At 45.6% G+C, this 6,495-nt stretch overlaps 1 protein-coding gene across 1 annotated transcript in view; it reads right to left on the reverse strand.

Moving 5' to 3' along the window:
• The window catches only part of TMEM243 (transmembrane protein 243), a 65,326-nt gene extending 59,012 nt beyond the window's left edge, over positions 1 to 6,314 (reverse strand). The window contains exon 1 of the mRNA XM_019509515.1: positions 2,629 to 6,314. The gene's annotated coding sequence lies outside the window, so the exon portion shown is untranslated. The remainder of the gene's footprint in view (positions 1 to 2,628) is intronic.
• Between the last annotated feature and the right edge of the window lie 181 nt (positions 6,315 to 6,495).

Below are 6,495 nucleotides of genomic sequence, written 5' to 3' on the forward strand. Positions count from 1 at the left end.
CCTACACCTCTACCCCCTGCCCCCTTGGGCCATGCTGGTGTCCTTCACTCCCAACCTGCAGCTCCCTGCCCCCCTCCAGCCCTGCTGAAGGGGTCCCCAGCTGCCCTTATCCCGCTTGGGCTGGAGTTCAGTGGCTGCGGCGGCTCTGGCTCATGCAGGCAGCAGCAGAGCAAGTCCAGCCACAACACAGGCTGGAGGGAGGAGGAGGAGAGGCCTGCGGCACCCCCGCTGCCCTGAGCTGGGACTGCCACACCATGCCAGGCAGCCCGGTCATGGCCCTCCCCACCCCTCAGGCAGCATCTCCTGGCTCCTGGCCAAGCAGCTCTCCCCTGCCCCCTTCCCCCGATGGAAAGGGAAGGTGCCTTCCCACCGCCCCTCTGCCCTGCTGCAGCTCGCAACCCTTTGAAATATTCTTGCAACCCACTTTTGGGTTGCAACCCATGGGTTGAGAAATGCTGCTCTACTCCACAAGGTCTAATTTTCCTGTATAATAATGTGCTCCTTTACTGTATTGGCAGAACCTGCCCTTCTCCCTCCACCCTCACTGGATTAGTGTCATACACAAATTTCCTAAGTACAGCTATAGTTTCTCTACTATAGCTGCTAATGAAAATGGTAGACAGGATAGGTTCAAAGACCAATCCCTGAGGAACTCCGCTAGCAACGGGTCTCCGGTACAATAACTTGCCTTCCAGCATAACTTGTTGTAGAATCCCTTTAAACCAGCTCCTTATCTACCTTATATTCAGAGCATTGATCTCCATCCTCACCACTTTGGCTAATTCTCATTGGGTTTGGTTTCAAAAGCTTTGCTTAAATCACAATAGATAATGTCCACTGTGTTGCCCTAGTGTAAGTCAGTTATCCTGTCATACAAGGAGATTAGATTGGTCTGACACAATGTTTCTTAGACAAAACTATGTTGTGTTTTATCCCATTTTCTGTTTACTTTCATATCCTTTATTATTCTTTCCTTTGATATCCGTCCCTAGATCTTGCATAATATTGGAGTCACCTATAACTGCCAAGGTGACACTTTTTCCATTAAAAATAGGCAATACAGTTGCCTAATCATAAAAGTCCAATCATAGACTGTAAACTCTTGAGTTGACAGATTCATTAAAAATCCTTGTTGAAGGAATTCCTAATTCACAGGCCAATTCTTTCAGAGTTCTGGGGTGGAGATTATCTGGATCCTCTGATTTTGTGACAATAAGCAATGTATGTCTGGCTTCTACCTCAGATGTGATTATTTCCATAACCATGCTCTCATTCCTGTTTTGTACCCCTACCATTGTTTTCAGTTAATTCTTCACTGTTATTGAAGACTGAAGCAAAGTATTTATTCAGTATTTGAGCCATATCCCATTGCAGAGTATAGATTTTGCTGGTCTTTTTAATTGTCCTCATAAAGTCTACCTCAGTTAAGCTTTTGGCAGTTCTCACTGTAGTGTAAGCGGTGAAGTGGTTCTTGGTTTTATTCACTGTGCTCTATCCATCCTCCATCAATAGGATAAAATGAAATGGAGCTTTGGTGTTATTTCCAACAAAAATACTTTCACCTGTAAATTGTAAAGAGCTTTGGTATCCCTAGAGAAGTGCACTACTGTAGATCCATCAGATAGGACATAGTCTCTCCTGCCTAATATTTTATTTATTCTTAAGTCCACCATGTGGTTTCTTCTGTACTCAGCCTGTGCCATTTCATTTGCCTACAGATTTAGTTCAGCTCATATATTAGCTTTTTTAGAACATGCATCACTGTAATTGATGCAGCTGCCTCAATTGTTCCTAAGCTAGCTGTATGAATCTAAAGGTGGAGGTCAGCATCTTATCTATCTAGCCAGCCCCTCCTCATTAATGTGCTCTGGCACAGCTCACTGCTGCTTCAAAAGTCCCTTCAAGGTACTAATGCACTGGATGATCTAATGCTTCACTTCATGTGATAGCCTTTTGTTAACACTTTTCCTGCTGCAATCTGCCATGTTGTCAGCTCCAGCAACAGCTGCACCTCTTTCATTCCCCTCCCCAAAGTATTTTCACCTTTTTGACACAGCCATGAGCGATGGAGAGCTTAGTAATCAGTTTTGCCCCATTAATTTTGCTTCTAGCCCACAGCTTTATGCTCTTTCTTTGGCATAAAGAATCATGCCTTTGTTTGGCATGATTTTTTTTAATGGCATGAGACTTTCACTGGATCTTTCTAACAAAAGACAAGTGGCCAACATTCCTGGAGAATACTGGGATTACTTTCTCCTTTGGTTTTGAGCTTCAATGCAACCTCATTAACAAAGTAATAAATAGTCCCTGAAGATGAAGCTTTTATAACAAAGGCCTAAATCATTTCTCTAGTGATTAAGCACTCTGGAGGAGACATACATGAAGATTTCCTCACTAAGGTCACATAAGGGTAGAAGATTTTTCTCCTATGAAAGACACCACTAGCCTGGTCCTCAAATCTGACAGAGTCCTGAAGATCGCAGTTCCCTGGACAACACAAATCAAGAACTCCCTCACTGCACCTGCCCACGGGATCCCAAGTAAAGGTACATTCATTATCTAATTAAATTGTACGGGGCTGGAAGTAGGATGGTGTGCATTTCCCACACTCATTGCTATCATGCTTACCCCTTCCCTGGCCCATCCAGTTCTCAGTCCTTCCATCAGCACCTGGTTCGCACTGGGCAGTGTTGCTGCAGTCATTAAGCCTCCTTTCTGGTAGATAGGGATGCTCCATGTGTACCTACAAATCCAGATTTAGAGGGAACAAGCTACTCCTGGGGCTGGTTTTGTATGTGATTTTAAAAACAATCATGTCTTCTTAAAATTACAGCCATGTTTCTTCTTGGTGTCTGCCATCAGAGACAGGGAGTGGCTCAAACTGTCACCAGGGAATGAAATAACTGAAAATGAAAGGAGAAGCTATATAAATATTTCAAGCATGCTCTATTTTAACCTCCACTCTTACTTCCCTCACCCCATAGGAAATTACCTTGAGTCTCATCCAGATATGAGATAGATCTGAAAAATATAAGCAATAATTTGTGCACATATAACATTAAGTTAAATGCACATAATGGAAAAAATGCCAGCTGAAGAGCATGCATGGAAGGCTAGACCATCACATGATACAAACCAGCACTGCTCAGATGATAGTTATCTCAGTTGATGTTCTGGCCTATTTCAACTGCATTTAAGTTGGTATTGTAACAATCAGTGTCTATGTACAGGTTGCAAGGGTATCAGCAAGGAATTAGCCTGAGAAATGTAGCACTAAAACCACAGCCTTTTATCTTTTAAACTAAAAGTAACTGTTTAGGTATATGTAGGAAGCTGTTATAGTTGATAGACCCAGCCACTAAAGGGAGACAAACATACATCAAGTCACCGTATTGAAGAATGTTAACATAATTCTTCTCTGGTGGTTTAAATAATCTGGATTCCTTGGAGCAGTGTTTAGGTAAGCAATTTTCTTTTTCCCAATTTATGTATTTGTGATTGCATTCAGATCAGATGGAAGATTAAATAAAGAATGACACCAACGTATTCAGAATGACAGACACATTTTAACAAAAAAGTGTCATACTGGGTCAGATCATAGGTCCATCTAGCCCTGGAACCTGTATCTAATAGTGGCAGAGTGGATGCTATGGGAAAAAGTATGTGAGCAGGAAGAGTGAAATGTAGGCCTCCTTGGGCAAAAGGGAAATTGATCCATCCACTGTCCCTCTCCCCTAAAGTTTCCAGCACTCAGAGATCCCAAAGGTTCGAATGTTAAGGTTGCAACACTATCACGTTTAATACCCACTGATGGACCTGGCCTGTCGGAATTTGTCCACCCCATTTGGAAACTGGTTAATTATTTGAATTGGTCACTATAGTTGTGTCTCTCTGTGAGAAGGTGCTGTTGATCATATTCACTTCTCCAGTGCCAAGGTCTAATTTCCAACCTCTCCTCCAGTCTTGCCTGCTACAACTTGTAATTATAGAAAAAGGGAAAGTGAATATTATGCGGAGGCCAGTGGAATGCCTTTAACCCAGAGTGGTTGTTTTGCAGGGCTCCTCCTTCCCTACACTGTGTCCCTTTCCTCTCAAGGCATCAGTGGCTGATCTCATTCTGTAATTTAGTTACCAATTTCTTTCTTGCTTTTGGATCTTTTAATCCAGTTTCTAATGCTCCTTCAGTCCTTAATGAAATCCACTTTAATCAACACTTTCATCTAACAAAACAACTACAAAATTAATCAATTGATTAATTACTTGGATATTGTTATCCATGGAGGCCCACAATTCACTCTTCCATCAATTCAGTTCAGCTACGTCAGCCTAGTTAGAGCATCCATTACCTCACACCTTCACCTGAGAAATCAGGGCAACTTGATAAGGTCCCTTAATCTGCTGGGTATCATCTCCCAAAGTTCAGCACCCAGTCAATTAATACTCAAATATCCACTAATTCATGATATAGAGATAAGCAGCATGAACTGAGGGAAATCAATTACTAACCAGTCTTGTCAATTTATGAATGAACATGGAAAGGAACAGGATCCAGTATCAAAAGTTCATTAAATTCATGAACTTTGACAGAGAAGCAACCACTCAGATGCAGAAGTCTGCCCCTCTGCTCCAGGTTTGGAAGTAGCCAGTCCTGGCCACTCTTCAGTTAAGATACTTAATAATAAACAAAGCCAGACGAAAAATACTGTGGCTCACCATGCATACCAATGCACTGCTCCGTGCAGCCTCTTTGCCTCCAGTCCTCTCAGTGCTGCCTGGCTACTCCAGGTTTGTCTCTGCACCTTTTGCAATGCACCTCAGCTTCATGCTTCCTTGAGGCTCTTCTCCATATCTCCACATGGATCTTTGCAGCCCTCTCCTACTTGGACCTGCAGGTTCCCCTCCTTGGGGTCCTGAGAGCCCAGGCCCACATTTTCTTTTTCCCAGAAGCTCTCTGGCCTAATAGAGTCCCTGTGTAGGAGCACATGACTCCAGGGACTCTGCGTCAAGATTCTCCATGCAGTGTTTCTCCTCAATGACACCAGCTCAGCCTCCTTGCCCCAACCCCCACCTGCCAAGTCCAGCCTGAGAATTAATCTGCATGAGTGAACTCCCTGCGAGTGAAACAGGTAAGTGTCAATGTAGCAGGGCCCCAGCCAAACCCCATACTCACCAGGATGATGACTGATGATGTGGTCCTCAGGCAGTGGATCCCTGGCTGGGCTTGTGTAGAAGCAGTGAGCCTATGAGCCAACAATGTGCTCTGCTCTTCTGTCAGACAGGCAGCCAGCAAGCAGCAGACTTCCCTCTGCCTCCACACCCAGGCCGGGGTGAGAGCCAGAATCCTGGCTCCAAGTGGACGTGGGCCACAGCTCAAGAAGAGGGCAGGCAGCTGGTGCAGGAAGCACCACCTAGGACCCAGAAGCAGCAGATGCAGGGGCTGATGACCTCCTGTAGGGCTCTCAACACCTGTCAGCAGCAGCGGGACACATGAGAGCAAGCAGGGGGCCAGGCTGGTCCACACCAAACCAGAATTCCTCACATAAGGTGGCACCAACCCCAGGAAAGGGGGAACACCAACATAGGCAAAGGCCCATGCTGCCTTCCTCCATCGGAGCTGAAGACCTGAAGTAGTGGACCAGGATCACTCTGGCGCTCTGATAGAATCCTGACTGCTGCTGCAGGAGGTCTGGTACCTTTCTGTTCACCACAGGAGGTCAGGTACTTTTAGGGGATGCACCAGAGTTCATGATACCCCTGGCCCCACATTACCCAAAGGGGTCGTTCCAGGACAGACTAGCCTGTTCAGATTGTGCCCTTATAAAGTACAAGCCCTAAGGAGCCCCGATTGCCTGGAGAAAGGCAGTCAAGATACCCTGCTGGGCCGAGGAAGGACCTGAAGCAGGCACAGACATGGTTATTTAAGTTATATTAGTTTATTCATTTCTTTATGCAGGCCGGACACTGCTGACCGCAGAACTGCAGCAAAGCAGCTGAGGTGTGCTGACCCCAGGCAATGTGGTTTCCTTCTGTTGCAGACTCTTCTGCCTGAACAAGGCCAGACACCCAGTACAGCCAGGCGTCTAGTCCAAGCACTGACCAGAACACCCAAATAGAAAGAGGTGGGGTGGAGGGGAGGTGGAGCTCTACAGAAGACTCTTGGATGTCCTGACCCACCCTCTCTAATGAGATACCACCCTCTGATACCTTTTTCAGTTATACCAAGTCGTGGCAGGGGAAGATATGAAAATAGGAGAATGAGACACCCACTGAGCATGTGGCACATGGGCTCCACCCCAGTATGGCCTCTTGGCCTGGATCCCTCTACAGTTTCATAGTTTCATAGTTTAGTTTCATAGTTTCTAGGGTCAGAAGGGACCTGAGCAGATCATCTAGTCCGACCCCCTGCCATGGCAGGAAGAGCACTGGGGTCAAATGACCCCAGTAAGGTGGTCATCCAACCTCCTCTTAAAAACCCCCAGGGTGGGAGCCTGCACC

The sequence above is a fragment of the Gavialis gangeticus genome, unplaced genomic scaffold (assembly GCF_001723915.1).
Source record: "Gavialis gangeticus isolate Ggan-Ray unplaced genomic scaffold, GavGan_comp1, whole genome shotgun sequence".
Taxonomy (NCBI): Eukaryota; Metazoa; Chordata; order Crocodylia; family Gavialidae; genus Gavialis; species Gavialis gangeticus.